This window comes from Ursus maritimus, unplaced genomic scaffold (assembly GCF_017311325.1).
Source record: "Ursus maritimus isolate PB19 unplaced genomic scaffold, ASM1731132v1 scaffold_6, whole genome shotgun sequence".
Classification (NCBI taxonomy): Eukaryota; Metazoa; Chordata; class Mammalia; order Carnivora; family Ursidae; genus Ursus; species Ursus maritimus.
The window spans coordinates 50,775,672-50,791,257 of NW_024426774.1; the positions used below are offsets into that span (position 1 = coordinate 50,775,672).

Here is a 15,586-nt window from a genome sequence, read left to right on the forward strand (position 1 = left end):
TGAAGTGGACAGATGTCTCTAAGACTCCTGATTAAGAAATTTTAGGTCCCTTTGAGACCCTGATGTATGTATGTGTCTTTACTGTCATGAATGAGATCTTCGGTTGGCCAATCTTAACTGAGTTGGATGAGCTAATCGTGAAACAAACTATATGCAAAGATTTAGCTTTGATCCTGCCCTTGGGTATGATGTTCATCCAGTAATTAGCATCCTCTACCCACAGGCCCCACCCCAGAGGCCTTGGTCCAGGGCCCTTGTCCATTCCTGCCACTTCCTCTGAAATGCCACAGTTTTAACTGAAGATCAGGGAGCAAACTCACTTACAGGAAGATTGAAAGAAGGCTTGAAATGGGCATTTAGAGGTCTTCAATAGAGCCAGTTATTTGGTCATCTGTTATAAGTATTAGTTGGCACATAACTATATAAATGTGTTAACTATAACTTCCTATAACTGTAGAAGGCTTGTTTTCCCCAGCAGGCTTCCTGCATGAAGGAAGCCTACATAAGATTCTATCCTTAGCCTCCTTCTCTCCTCCGTCTATATACTGTCCCTGGGTGATATCACCTGTGCTTATGGTTTTGGCTACCACTGATATGTCAGAAACTCTTAAATCTCCCTCTCCAACCTAAATCTCTCTTCTGCATTCCAGACTCATGATGGCCAAACTCTATTACCATCATAACCTGGGTGGCTCTTAGGTATTTCAAACTCAGCATGTCTCAAGCCAAATTATATTTTTCATTATGCCATCCTCTTCCCCTATTCTCCTATTCCTTTCTATTCCTATTCCTCCTTGGTTCTTAGGAGCATCACCATTCAAGGTCATTAGTAAACTTGCTTCTGCATCGCTGTCTTCCACTATTTCCCCACCAGGAATTAAGAAGGCTCTGACTGTACTGTAAGATGTTTAGAATGTCCCTTCCTCCTACCCTCCCTCACTTGTGTATGAGCACACTCTTTCTCTCTCTTTGTTTCTGTCTTGCTGGGGTTCTTGTCTACAAGATGTCTATAGTTGAATTCAATAGAGAAGTTAACAAATAGGAAAAAAAAAAGAACGATTGAAGGTTACACTGCAGTTCAGATTCTAGGTAAAATGGAAGTTTTGGAAAGGAATCATCTGAGAGCTAAAACCTTGGGAGAAAGCTTCATGGAAGAGATGAGAGTTGACCGAGGACACGCTAAGGATAGGGACCAGAACACCTCTACAGGAGCATGTGGAATGGGGAAGGGATGGAGTATAATCCTCAGCTTATTTTTTGTGCAAGCAGAGTAATTGGCACCTCCCCCAGTGGTTTCTTCTGTAAATCACCACAGAACCTCATGTAGTTTGGTCCTTTAAAAGTTTCTGAGGATTGAGTATCCTATTGTAACCCATTAGTTAGCTGGAACCATCTTTTCCCTTAAAAATTTGGCTCAAAGTGTCATTCTACAGCTTGTAGAGAGTCTGATTCCTTCACCCAGATTCTTCAAATTCCTTGGAGCTCATGTATTTATGGTCATTCTAATTTTGAGCTCTTGATTCTACTAAATTAGTTCATATTATAGATGGTCTTACCATTTCAAGTATGCTGTTCTCTTTCTATCCACATTCACCCAGATGTAGAACTCATATCTCCCAGCTAAATCCTTTGTGTGTATAGCAGACTTTATTAAAGATTTAGGGTAATGGAGAGTGTTTTACATTGCCACAAAGCAAGCAATTTAAATTCTGATACCAGCTATCCCTCCTCCTTTTTTTTTGTTTACCTCTCCATTAGGGATCCATCATTATTCATATCACCCATGTGATTGGTTTGGCCTCTTATAATCTTATCTTTCCTCTGCAAACCTTCCTAACTCTGTTGCCACTAAGCATTCCAGATACTTCTTACTCTATTATGCAAAGCAATTGAATTCTACTCTCTCTTCCAAACTTTACTCTGTATGTCCAAAGCCCACTGGAATGGGTCTACTGAGTAAAAAGTTCATCTACTTCTTTAGCCACACAAGTATTTGTAGAAGCTTTGATATGTTCTTTCACATTATTCTTTCCTTTGAAAGCATTTCTTGTTTGGGGCGCCTGGGTGGCACAGTCGGTTAAATATCTGATTCTTGGTTTCAGCTCAGGTCATGATCTTAGGTCATGAGCTCAGGGTCATGAGCTCAGGGTCTGAGATCGAGCCCCGTGTCAGGCTCCAAGCTCAATGTGCCGTCTGCTTGAAATTCTCTCTCCCTCGCCCTCTGCCCCTCCTACCCATGTGGTCTCTCTCTCTCTCTTGCTCTCTCTCTCAAATAAATATTTTTTAAAAAGGCATTTCTTGTTTCTTTTTATTTTTTTAAGATTTTTATTTATTTGAGAAAGAGAGAGCACAAGCAAGTGCACAAGCTGGGAGGAGGGGCATAGGGAGAGGGAAAGCAGACTCCAAGCTGAGCAGGGAGCCCAGAGCAGGACTTGGGGATCATAACCTGACCGAAGGCAGATGGTTAACCAACTGAGCCACCCAGGTGCCCACATTTCTTGCTTTAAATAGCATTTACTACTTTTTCTTCTTTCTTTTTTTAAAGTAAGCCCTGCACCCAACGTGAGGCTTGAACTCATGACCTTGAGATAAGGAGTTGCACACTCTGCCAACTGAGCGACCCAGGTACCCCAGCTTACTACTGCTTACCTCAGAAGTGGTTTTGCTTTGAAGGATCTGTGGAGGGAAGGTAAGAGGATGTTCCAGGCAAGGGCAGTAGTGTGTATATAGGCAGCAGTCTACATAAAATCTGTTGTGGGCAATGAAAAAATTATTCCAACTGAAAATAAGAATTTTTAAAAAGATTTTTTTAATTCATTTATTTGACAGAGATTATTTTTAATTCATTATTTGACAGAGAGCACAAGCAGGGGGATGGCAGGCAGAGGGAGAAGCAGGCTCCCCACTGAGCAGGGAGCCCGACAGGGGGCTTGATCCCAGGGTTGCGACCTGAGCCGAAGGCTGATGCTTAACCAGACGAGCCACCCAGGTGCCCTGGAAATAAGAATTTTTGTTGGTTGAGCAGAGCTCAGAATTGATTAGAAAGTCCAGAAACAGATCTCAGTTTTAGTAGGAAAGGATAGTGTTTAGGGTAAATGTCTAACTGTTAAAAAAAAAAATCCCTCCTCTCACCTTCTAACAAAATATATTCTAGATGGATTAAAGGTTTTTAACATAAAAACTAAAGTAATAAGTGTACTAGAATGTAGTTATTTTATATTTTATTTTTTTAAAGATTTTATTTATTTGAGAGAGAGAGCGTGAGTAGGAGGGAGGGGCAGGGAGAAAGGGAGAAGCGGACTCCTTACTGAGCAGGGAGCCTAACACGGGGCTTGATCCCAGGACTCAGACCATGATCCGAGCCAAAGGCAGATGCCCAACGGACTGAGCCACCCAGGCACCCTGAGAATAGTTATTTTAGTATGGCATCCAAGGCAGGAACTATAAAGGAAAAAGTGTAATGTATTAGGTAAAAAAAAAAAAAAAAAAAGGAAAACAAACACCATAAACAAAAAGTAGATGAGAAACTGGTTAAGAAGAGTTTTTTGGGGGCACCTGGGTGGCTCAGCTGGTTAAGCAGCTACCTTTGGCTGGGGTTATGATTCTGGGATCCTGGGATGGAGCCTCGCATCAGGGTCCCTGCTCAGTGGGGAGTTTGCTTCCCCCTCTCCTTGTGCCCCTCCACACTGTTCCTGTTCTTTCTTGCATCCTCTCTCTCAAATAAAACCTTAAAAAAAAAAAGAGTTTTCGACATATATCAGTGTGCACAAAGCTCTTATAAATCAATAGAAAAAAAGCAAAAACAAAAAGAAAATGGGCCAAAGTCATAGAAGAATAAATACTAATGACCTGTAAAACCCATAGAAAAAGGGTGTTTACCTTATAATCTAGAAAACACAAATAGAAATGAGACATCATTTTCAACTGTTAGATTGACAAATATTAAAAATAATATTTATTGCTGGTGAGAATTTGAAGAAACAGGAACTCATACTCTGGGAATTTAAATTTATACAGTCTCTCTGAAGTTCTATTTGGTAATATGTATCAAATTTGAAGTACACACTTTTTTTTTTTTAAAGATTTTATTTATTTATTTGAGAGAGATAGAGAGCATGAGTGGGGAGAGAAGCAGAGAAACAAGCACACTCCCCACTGAGCAGGGTGACCTGATGCAGGGCTCAATCCCAGGATCCTGAGATCATGACCTGAGCCAAAGTCAGATGCTTAACTGAGCGAATCGGGTGCCCCTGAAGTACACACATTCTTAAACCAGCAATCTGACTTCTAGGTATTTATCCCCAGGGCAATGTACAAAGATATATTTATGAGGATATTTGTCACTACAGAAGTTATAAAGCAATCAAAATGGCCATCAATAGGGGATTGGCCAAATAAACTGGTAAATCCATACAATGATAAATGAAGGAAATCTATAATTATTGACACATAAAGATGGCTATAATATATACATGAAAAAATATATAGCATATGGACAATAAATAAATAAATACAGCCATAGCTATGTGTATATATTTTAAAAAATCATATAGCAGGGGCACCTGGATGGCTCAGTTGGTTGAATGTCCAGCTCTTGGTTTCAGCTCAGGTCATGATCTCATGGGTTATGGGATCGAGTCCTGTGTCACGCTCTGTGCTCAGAGGGAAGTCTGTTTGAAGATTCTCTCCCTTTGCCCCTACCCCCCATCAAATAAATAAAAATAAATCTTAAAAAAAAATCACACAAGACATTGTTAACAGAAATTATCTTTTTTGATTCAGGAAAAAAAGAAAACATTTAAAAAAATAGGAGGGGCACCTGGCTGGCTTAGTTGATAGAACACGCAACTCTTGATTTCAGGGTTGTTAGGTTCAAACCCCATGTTGGGTGTAGATTATTTGAAAAATAAAATCTTAAAAAAAATAGGAAATGGATTCTGACTTGATGGTGGTGGGTGGGCTGAAACCATTGTTATATTATGCCAAAGTGTGTGTCTATCCTGTGAAGTTGGAAAATGACTTGTCATGATAGAAAGGGCGTAACTGGAAAGGAGAACCACTCTTCTGGAAAGGGGAGGTAAATTTGTTTCTTGGAGTTGAATTTGAAGGGCCAGAGTTACCTCCAAAAGGAAGTATTCTGTAGACTGGGAATTCCCATTTAGAGGAAAAGGTACTTCTAAAGTAGAGGCAATAAGTAAGAGTGGGACTCTAGATTTGACACCATTGAGATATTTAGGGGAGAGCTGGTCTTATCTTGGTCCTCCCTTTCTTGTTGGTAGTCTTGACAGGTCCTGGAGAGGAGTGTGTGGCAGTGATCGCAACTGGAACCTGAGAGTAGAGCTTGAGGACAGGCAGGAGTGGGCAGTAATCACCATAATAAAACAATAGCCACAACATTATTTCAAGATCACTCTGCAATTTAAGAAGGCCATTGTATAGTGATGTGGCTAACATAGTCCTGTATGCTGTGCATTATTTTTTTTCTTCTTTTGTATGGACACTAAATCTCAATCAGATAGTAGAATTAGGACCTAGATTCAGGTATTCAGACCTCAAATTCCGTTTCTCATTTCTTCACTTTCCATTTCTTCAAGATGAATTTTCCAAGGAGGAAAAGACTAGAGCAAAAGCAGCAGCCTGGAGCTAAGGATACCCACAGTGAAGAGGTGGAAGGAAGAAGAGAGCCAGGGAAGATACCATGCTACTCACAGTCACTGTCCTGTCCTCTGGCCCTTGTAGGTCCTGACATTCCTTTAAGCCAGAGAATGTGGGATGTTCTGTTGATTTAAGGGAAAAAAACAGTCCTAATCTGTTCATAAATAGCTTGAGGTGTTTGGAAGTCAGGTTGGCCAATTTGGTTACAGTAGAGTTAGTGTGGTGGCTTAGTAGTTTATTGAATTCTGGCTTTATTTTTTTGAAAGCAATACAGTAGGAGCATATTGACTTAGACCCACGAGGGAAGGGCTTGTCTGATTTAATTACATGAAAAAAAATTTTTTTTTAATTAACATATAATGTATTATTTGTTTCAGGGGCACAGGTCTGTGATTCATCAGTCTTACACAATTCACAGCACTCACCATAGCACATACCCTCCCCAGTGTCCATCACCCAGCCACCCCATCCCTCCCACCCGCATCCACTCCAGCAACCCTTAGTTTGTTTCCTGAGATTAAGAGTCTCTTATGGTTTGTCTCCCTCTTTGGTTTCGTCCCGTTTCATTTTTTCCTCTCTTCCCCCATGATCCTCTGCCTTGTTTCTCAAATTCCACATATCAGTGAGATCATATGATAATTGTCTTTCTCTGATTGAATTATTTCACTTAGCATAATACTCTCTAGTTCCATCCAAGTCGTTGCAAATGGCAAGATTTCATTTTGCTGCATAATACTCCATTGTATATATATATACACCACGTCTTCTTTATCCGTTCATCTGCTGATGGACATCTGGGCTCTTTCCATAGTTTGGCTATTGTGGACACTGCTGCTATAAACATTGGGGTGCACATGCCTCTTTGGATTACTGCATTTGTATCTTTGGGGTAAATACCCAGTAGTGCAATTACTGGGTTGTAGGGTAGCTCTGTTTTCAACTTTTTGAGGAACCTCCATACTGTTTTCCAGAGTGGCTGCGCCAGCTTGCATTCCCAACAGTGTAGGAGGTCTCCCCTTTCTCCAGTCCTCACCAACATCTGTCGTTTCCTGACTTGTTAATTTTAGCCATTCTGACTGGTGTGAGGTAGTATCTTGTGGTTTTGGTTTGTATTTCCCTGATGCCGAGTGATGTGGAGCACTTTTTCAAGTGTCTGTTGGCCATTTGGATGTCGTCTTTGCAGAAGTGTTTGTGAAGTCATTAAGTTTGTTTAGCTTTGGAATCACATGTTAATTCACTTATGCACGTATGCACTAACTAGTCAAGACCCTAAGAGGATCTGCTCTAATCAGTAGAAAATCGCAGTCTCAAGTTACTTCAGTTTTCTGAATGACAATCTTATTTATGCAATTAAATATTTTAGCTAACCTATTCTGATAGTATAAACACAAAAAGCAGTCGTCTCCTGTCAGAAATTCTGAACCAACAGGGTCCACTTTAGAGAGGTTCTTGGGCAATTGCTAGAGTGGTATCTGCTAAGAATTCTGCAAGGCATTCTTGCTGCCCAGTGCTTGGAGCATGTGGGCAGTCAGAAAACTGTGGTAGGGGGGCACCTGGGTGGCTCAGTCAGTTGAGTGTCTGCCTTCAGCTTGGGTCATGATCCTGGGGTCCTGGGATCAAGCCCTGCATTGGGCTCCCTGCTCAGTGGGGGGGGGGGGGGCCGGCTGTGTTCTCTCTCTCTGTGACGAATAAAACCTTTAAAATAAATAAATAAAAAATCTAAAAAAAAAAAAAAAAAGAAAAAAGAAAACTGTGGTTGAATGAATGAGGAAGGAAAAGACTGAAGGAATCTTTATCTCTGAGGCATGTTGAGCTGTATAGAACAATCTTTGTACTATAGTTTGACTTTGGTGGTTTGGGGACTAGTCTTATCATTTGATTTTATATCAGGGAGAGAGGAAACAAGTACCATGGGAAGTTTCTGCTCTGTGAGCTGGTGACTCCACAGAGGAGGGATGTTTCCAAAATCAGTAAGCTGGTGTCACTTGAATCCCAGTCACATGATCTCTCTCCTTCTAAAAAGATCAGGCTGCTGAGAAAGTCTCTAAAACAAGTGAGGAGGCCCATGGAGGTAAGAGATTTCCTATTGGCAACCTGGATCTTACCCAAAGAGGGCAGCTACTTTATAAGTCCTCTGTGGGAGGCTCTCCACCACCCTTCTTCTTTACTGCTTGGATTCTAAATCAGGAGCCTCTCTGGCTCATCGCTGGCTTTTGCTTACCCAGCCGGGCCTTGCCCTCTGGCTGTGTGCCATTGGCGATTTTTAGCCCAGCTGGAAATTACACCCTCTGCGAGGGCAAAGCAAACTGGGAGGTTCTGGCTCTGGCTCCAGAGGGACTGGAGCCTGTCACCTGGCCCTGCCCTGTGTTTCCTGGCGTGCATTCTTGGCCACTTTTTACCCTTAGCACGGTGCTGTAAGCCCATAATTCTGCCTCAATAAAGATTTAAGGACTGGCTTCTTCAGAGGGACTGTGGGGGGCAAGAATGTCAGTGCTTCGGATGAAGCTCCTGATACCAATCTCTGTGTCCTGCTTTAGGAGAATTACTGGTCTCATGTAGATGATCTAACAGTTCTCTTGGGGGTGGTTGGAATATGACGATTCTTCAGTATCACAAAAGGATGTACCACCGGGTTTCTTTAACCTGATCTTCAAAATTGAACCTGCTTTTCAAAATAAAATTCGATTTTCACACTGTAAGTAGCGTGCAGTTATTTACATCAAAAAACCTTTGAGGGGCACCTGGGTGACTCAATTGGCTAAGCATCCCACTCTTGATTTTAGCTCAGGTCTTGATCTTAGGCAAACTTCCTTGTTTCAGGTATGAGCAAACTTTGGGAGGTCCAACAAGGGCAAAGCTGTGCCTTTGTTGAGGAGCTGACGCTCAGATTACCTGAAAGGAATTGAAGCAGAGGAGAGCAGACATTGTGTGAGAGGAAGTCTCAGTCCCTCCGGGAGAAGCATTTCTTGGGGTATTTTTTAGGTGAGGGGGTGGAAAAATACATTCCTTCCCCTTGAATGCCCTGCTCACAACCCTTGGGTTGGGTAATTCCTGCCTCACTGACTTTTACCTCAGTCCTTTCGGATTGAACCCAAAACGACATGGTAATACCTCAGTATTTGAAACTTTGCAAGGTACATTTAAGTGAGTGAAAACTTAAATTATAGGAGTGACTGAATGTAACTTTATTAAATTCAGTGTGTGAAAAAAGCCTTATATTACGTTAGCAAAATGTCAGTAGACATTCTTTAGGGGCCTAATTTAATTAGTCGATTAGGTTGATTAGATTAGAATTATCTGATCTATAATAGGTACTTGTAAATTCTCTTCATTTTTCAAATATGTATTAACTAACTCAAGATAAAGTAGTAGGGTATGACAGATATAGACCAATGCTGTGGGAACTCAGAGGAGAGATTGTTTCTAATTTCTGGATCTAGAGAATCAGGATAGTTTAGGGAAAACAGATTTCTTTGTTTTAAAGAACACTTTAAATAATTTTGCTTATACTCTAGTCAGAGTATTGATACAAAGATAAATCTAGTCTCATTTATATTAATAAAATTTATTTTAATCTATATTATTAAAACTGAATTAATAGAAACATAATGTATTTCCTTTCACTATGCTTCTTTGCTAATCTCTAAAGCAATTTTCCAAAGCACAGACCTTTGGCAAGTAAGAGCAGTCCACTCTTATGGGCAGAGAGACCACTCTTACAAGAAGCTTGTTTAGGAAGTGAGGGCAGTTAGTGAAGGGGCATCACATGGCCTAGGGAGGGTTATTTATTTTTTTGAGATTGGAGCATGTCCTTGTGCTGTAGGGGAAAGAGCTAGTTAAGAGGGAGAAGTTGAAGATAAAAAGAGAAATAAAATTGAGCAGGGCCTCTGGGGGAAAGGGTCTACTGTATCCTAAACACTGGCGGAGAAATGAAACTTGAACTGAGCAGAAGACAAAGACTACCACTGAATTTAACTCCATCACCACCATCACCACCATTTATAGCTTTCCTACCTTTTCCTAGCAGTCTGTTGAGCGTTTTCAAGTCTTATTTGACAGTGGCGAGGGATATGATGGGACAGAGGGATTTGTGAACATTTGGGGGAGACAGAAAGTTGGAGTTTCCTTCTATTGGGCTTTGTTTTCTCTGAACAGAAATCGAAGTCATCTCCTGGGAGCAGGTGGGATAGTGGGGACAGTGACATGGTTTTTAAAAGCTGTTGAACTGGGGTGCCTGGGTGGCTCAGTTGGTTAAGTGTCTGCCTTTGGCTCCGGTCATGATCCCAGGTGGGATGGAGCCCCACGTCAGGCTCTCTGCTCAGTGGGAGCCTGTTTCTCCCTCTCCCTGCTGCTCCCCCTGCTTATATTCTCTCTCTCGGTCAAATAAATAAAATCTTAAAAAAAAAAAAAAAGAAAACATTTAATGCTTTTTTTTTTTTTAAGATTTTATTTATTCAACAGAGATAGAGACAGCCAGGGAGAGAGGGAACACAAGCAGGGGGAGTGGGAGAGGAGGAAGCAGGCTCATAGCGGAAGAGCCTGATGTGGGGCTCGATCCCATAACACCGGGATCACGCCCTGAGCCGAAGGCAGACGCTTAACCGCTGTGCCACCCAGGCGCCCCAAGAAAACAACCTTTAAAAACTGTTGAGATAATAGTGTGATCTGAAGACACGTAGGTGAATAGCTGAGTGGTGCTGAAGGCCCAGGTAATGTTGGAGATGATGACTTTCTAGAGGAGGAGCAGCCCTCGTTACTTAATCGTTATTTTAGCAGTGTTCAGCAATTGACGATTAAAGCAGAGGACTTTTGTATTCAAATAGGGGCTGTGTTTTGTGATCCAAGTGGAAGACTTGGAGTAAGAGGAGTTCAGAATATTGCTAGCTAAGTGGTTGTTGTCAAGGTGGTTAGAGAAAAGGAGTGACTCCACAGGAGGACTAATAGGCAGCAAAATGATGGTTGTAGGTGTCAAGGAGCTGGAAATCTCAATAAAGTTGAAGAATGAAACTGTAGAAGTAAAGACAAGGAGAGGTAGAAATATAGAAGGATATAGGAGGCCATGACCAGGCAAAAGGTCTAACTTGGAGTGTAAAGGCACACTGTGATCAAGGGGCCAAAGGTCTTGATGACCAAGAGGTCAGTAGCTGACAGCAGTGAGGAGGAGTGTAGTTGTTTGGTATAGACGTTGGCAAAGAAAGGATTTTTTGTAAGGTGGTAGGAATAATGACTTGAAGCCACATTGAGACAGACCATCTGTTTTTCTTCTTGGTACCACTGGGAACTGAAGAATGATTTTATGGTAGAATCTTCATTGCCCAGAACCAAGTTTCTCAGGGAGTGCCAGGTTTCACCTAGGGGGAAGGAGGCCAGAACCATCTTTTAGGCCTACTTTTTGCAGTGTGTGCCTAAATACTGTGGAGTGGGGGGAGGAGAGATATTCTGGCTGAGTGGGACAACCTCCACAAAGTACTGCGCCTTTAGGCAGAGTTTGCAGGAATAGGGACGAAGTACTCTTAGCAGGGAAAATCCCATTCGGCCATGAGGGTTTTTTTTTGAACTGTTCAGGATCAGATTGAGTCAGTGCTAATCTGTAAGAGGCTGAAGGGAAACTGTGAAGGTTTCTTAAAGCTTAAAACTCTACAAGTCAATAGACTTTTGAGGCTTTCTATTCCTGTGGGGTCTGGAATTTACTTTTCCTTCCACAGTGACAGCAAATAATGCCCTAAAGGCCACACAGTTTGAAAGAGTCTGGAAATACTCAGATTATTGTTTGTAAAGATGTTTTTGGGTTTTTAATGGTTCAGGATTCTTTTGACATTGTTAGAACATGATTCCAAACATTTAAGAAAGAGCCTCCAAATAGCTGGAAACAAACAAGCAAAGTCTTTACAATTCTTTTTGCTCCTTCTTTACTTGATTCATTTATACCACCTCCCTGACCAGATGTGAATAGCTCAGAAAATGATTGCCTAATCAGTCATTTCATCACAGGAACCCAAGCAAGATTGTGTGGCCCCCAGCAGAAGAGGCCACGTGGCTCAGAGCTCAGGTTGTGCTGCTCCCGTGACAGTACTTTCCGAATCGTTTTTAACTGGTTTTGCCACATAAAAATGAGGAACTTCTGTCTGGCAAAAGTCATTATAAACGAAGTTAGAAGACAGCCAACAGAATGGGAGAAAATTTTTGCAATATATGTAGTAGGTGATGAATTAATATCTATAATCTATAAAGGGTTTCTATAAATCAATAAGGAAAAAAACAGACCCAATAGAAAATGGGTAAGAATACAATAGGTGAGACACAACAGGGCGGACTGTAATTTCATCTAAAAAATTGCTTATCCATTTTATCCATTCCAGATGAAACTGGAATTTCATTTAGGAACTGAGCACAGACTTCTCTGGATAGGAATATTCACTGTCTTGGTAAATATCCACGAATAGGGGACTATGAAATACTATGTGGCTGTGAAGACTTTTTTGTTTTCTTTTGAGAGAGCACACATGTCCATGAGCAGGCTGGGGTGGGCAGCAGAGAGAGAGAATCTTAAGCAGGCTACATGCCCAGTGCAGGGCTCGATCTCCCAACCCGGAGATCATGACCTAAGCTGAAATCAAGAGTCAGACACTTAACCAACTGAGCCATTCAGGTGCTCCAGCTGTGAAAACTTTGAAGTTAACTTTCTGTATTAGTGAAAGGAGCAAGGTGCAGAGGAATATGAATAGAATGTTCCCATTTATTTTTTTTTAAAACATTCCTATTTGATTTGGATGTATTTATTCTGTTTTGAATTTTATAAAGGATTCCTTTAGATTAAAAAATATTTAAGGTTTTATTCTTCTAATTACAACATTAATGAATGAAATGTCAACTTTTGTCTTCCCCTTATGTAAAAGATTGATCTAGTATTTTAAATCTTAGCCTCTGAGAAGAATTTAGAGACTTCTCACTACCTTTCCCTTTCCAGAAACTAAAAAAATTCCTGAAGGAGGCTAGTGGGCCCTGGTATCTACAGTTATACTTCTTCCTGTGAGGAACAAAGGAATTCAAAGCTCAGAATTCTTTTTCCCTAGGATTTGCTACATTTTGGTATTCACACGCTTGTAGAGCCTCTCTGCCTCCCGCCTGTGATGCAGTGGAAGGGGCTGAGACCTCCTCTGGTTGGAAGGCTATGTCGTTCCTTCCCTTGGAAGAAAAAGGAACATTACCTGATTGGCCCAGGAAGGCAAGACTTAGAGCCAGCCTGAGTCTTGAGAGGAAACCTGCTTCTTGCATTTGTCCTTGCCTCTTCTTTGGAGAAGACTCTCAGCCGGTTTTAATCTTAGTCTCAGGCCCCCACCAACCTAGGTGAAAGGAGACCTTGAAGCAGGTAGCTTAGTTTTATCTATTTCACTGGAATTTGAGGCTCTAAAACTCTAGCCTGGAAACAACAGGAATTCCATCACAGGGTGGCATAAGGCCAAAAACCTCTTTGTCTTTCAGAGACAGGCAACACTTTTGGGACAGAAGCACCGCTTTCCTTAATTATATTACTAGTGTTAGTAGACCCCAGTATGGGTGTATGGGGATTGTTTGAGGCTTGTAACATAGGCTTTTCTGTGAGCTGGAGAGTTTACATAGAGTGGTATAATAGAAATGTATTTAAAACCAAAATTGACTCCAGCCAGTTCTGTTCCAAAGAGGGGTGGCCCAATTCATATTCATAGGGGAAAAAAATTATTCCATTCTCTTCACCGGTACAGAATGCTGGTGCTGAGAGAGTGAAGTTCAAAAACTTCCTTTTGTTCCTCCGTGCTGGTCAGGCATGGAACCTGGAGTGGATGGTTCACAGTGGGGCTGACTCCAGGTATGGGTCATTGGGTGTCAGAGGGAGGGGGATGGAGAGCTCAGTTGCTCTGAATAATATACGGGGAATTTAGTTTCCTGAGCAAAGGGGAGACACCTCCCAAATATGAGCAGTGTCTGGGGACGGTGAAGGAGCCACGAAGCTTGGTAACAATATAAAACCCCTCTGCCTCTTCATATCTTTGGGAATGTCTGATGAAGACACAGGCTCGAAAGAGTCAGTTTGTGTATGTGTATTTTTTTCTTTTTGGTAAAGCATGGGTAAAGGGAGCTGAGTCCCAGCTCTGGGACAGCTCAGCTCAGAAGGAAGAGACCAGCTTCCATGAGTGACATAAAAAATCCAGCAGGAGCTGGAGTCAGAGCCAAAAGAGTCTGTTAAGAGCATTAGCTGCTGGGAATTTGCAGAAATTGTGGGAGAGTCATTGGATGGGGGGTCCAGGCCGATTTTAAAACATGCCCACAGGGAGAGTGGTTGCAGCTGACATCTGATTGCTGTGGTGCTTGCTGTATAACTCTTACAGAATGTTTAGCCTTGATCCTCCCCCAAGGATCCTTATTATGGAGGTCTGTGTGTTAGATATTCCAGGAACTACCCTGATATTCTTCTTTCTGCCCAGTGGAAGCCATTCTCAGTTCAGACTCCAAAAGGGAAGCAAAACTTTCCAACAAAGAGCTGGTTATTCTCTTCCTTCCCTATATCACAAACCCTGTGATGCTGGTCAAAGAGTGAGAGAACTGCAGCTTTGCTGGTCACACCAGCACTGAGTAGGGCACATCATTTGGGAGTTGAAGGGAGGCAGAACAGTCTTCCACAAAGTATTGGGACTTGGAGACTGCTCTGAGTATTTAAGCAAATATTAAGACTCCAATAAATGCCTCAGAGCAAGAAGCCAAGGTCTCTGAGCAGCTGGAGTAGGACCAGGGCAAATCCAGCCAGTATCACACTAAACAAGGACTCTTGCTCACTTCTTAGGGAGGAACACCCAACTGATGGAAGAACATATGGTATAGTCTTAAAATCCACTGTAATTCCATACTTCGAGGACAGTAGTGATTAGTGGGCTTTGACAGCCTAGCATGCCTTCTCTCTTCTTAGGTGAGAGCATATTGATTTTCCTTTGGGGGGCCATGTCCTTCTCTCTTCTAAGACTGGATTCAGGTCCATCCCTTGGCTCTAGATGGAGGACACATGACTGCCAATCAAAGAACAGCAGTTGATGTTGGTATGGTCTCAAATCCAGGTCAATTAGGACTCTGGACTTGCTGGAACTATTAAGAAGTGAATTCTCATTTTTTTCCAACTGGATTGCCAAGCCTGTAGAATGTGCGTAATTCTGAGGCTGCTAGTGGTCATCTTGCCACCCCAGGGGGAGTGCTGGAGCCAACACAGGTGAAAACTGAGTTGTGAGGTGGAGACGGAGCCTAGGTGGCATCTTTCGAGCACCTGGATCTAACCATGCTTTATGCTAGTCTCACTCTGGACGTTTACATGGGTCTAGGCTTTCCTGTTTTATTTTGGAAAGTGTGATTGGGATATTTGACACCTGCAGGCAGTAGAGTCTTAATTCATGTTACGAATTGTATATAGTTCTCATTACGAAGTGTGGTTTGGCCTTTCTCATCAGACCCTTTTGTCTTAAAGTGCTGAATTCTAAGTTTGTTGTATGAATCAAATGAGACCATATATATAAAGGACTTAGCGTTATCCTCTGTACATAGGAAAAAACCCAGTAAATATTGACTACAGGAAGCAAGGAGGGAGGGAGGGGGAAGGGAAGGAAGATCAGATGCTGAATTAAAAGGACCCTGAAGTCCCTAGGGTAATATTCTAGGAACCCTCAGGACCTCTCGGGTCTCCCTGATCTAAATGCCCCTAGTGCCCTACACTTTTCCGTCCGTAAGCCTTTATCATGGTTTGTAATGATATGTAATATTTTGGTTAATGTCCATCTCTCTCACTGAACTGGCAGTTCTATGAGGGCAGTGATTTTGTTCACTTACGTCCATAGCAGGTAGTTCAATGTGTGGCATTCAGCAAACATTTTTTTTAAGATTTTATTTTTTAGAGAGAGAGTATGTGTGTGTT

General features: G+C 41.9%; 1 long non-coding RNA gene across 31 annotated transcripts in view; it reads left to right on the top strand.

Moving 5' to 3' along the window:
• Positions 1–15,586, top strand: part of ASPRV1 — a 107,089-nt gene that overhangs the window by 38,158 nt on the left and 53,345 nt on the right. For 3 of the 31 annotated variants that reach the window (XR_005832911.1, XR_005832920.1, XR_005832918.1), the window contains exon 7: positions 2,546–2,689. The exons of 25 other annotated variants lie outside the window; for them this stretch is intronic. This is a non-coding gene — a long non-coding RNA (aspartic peptidase retroviral like 1). Of the gene's footprint in view, positions 1–2,545; positions 2,690–5,594; positions 6,103–15,586 lie in introns of those variants that run through there. 3 more of the 31 variants (XR_005832934.1, XR_005832932.1, XR_570864.2) reach the window with 2 other exon arrangements.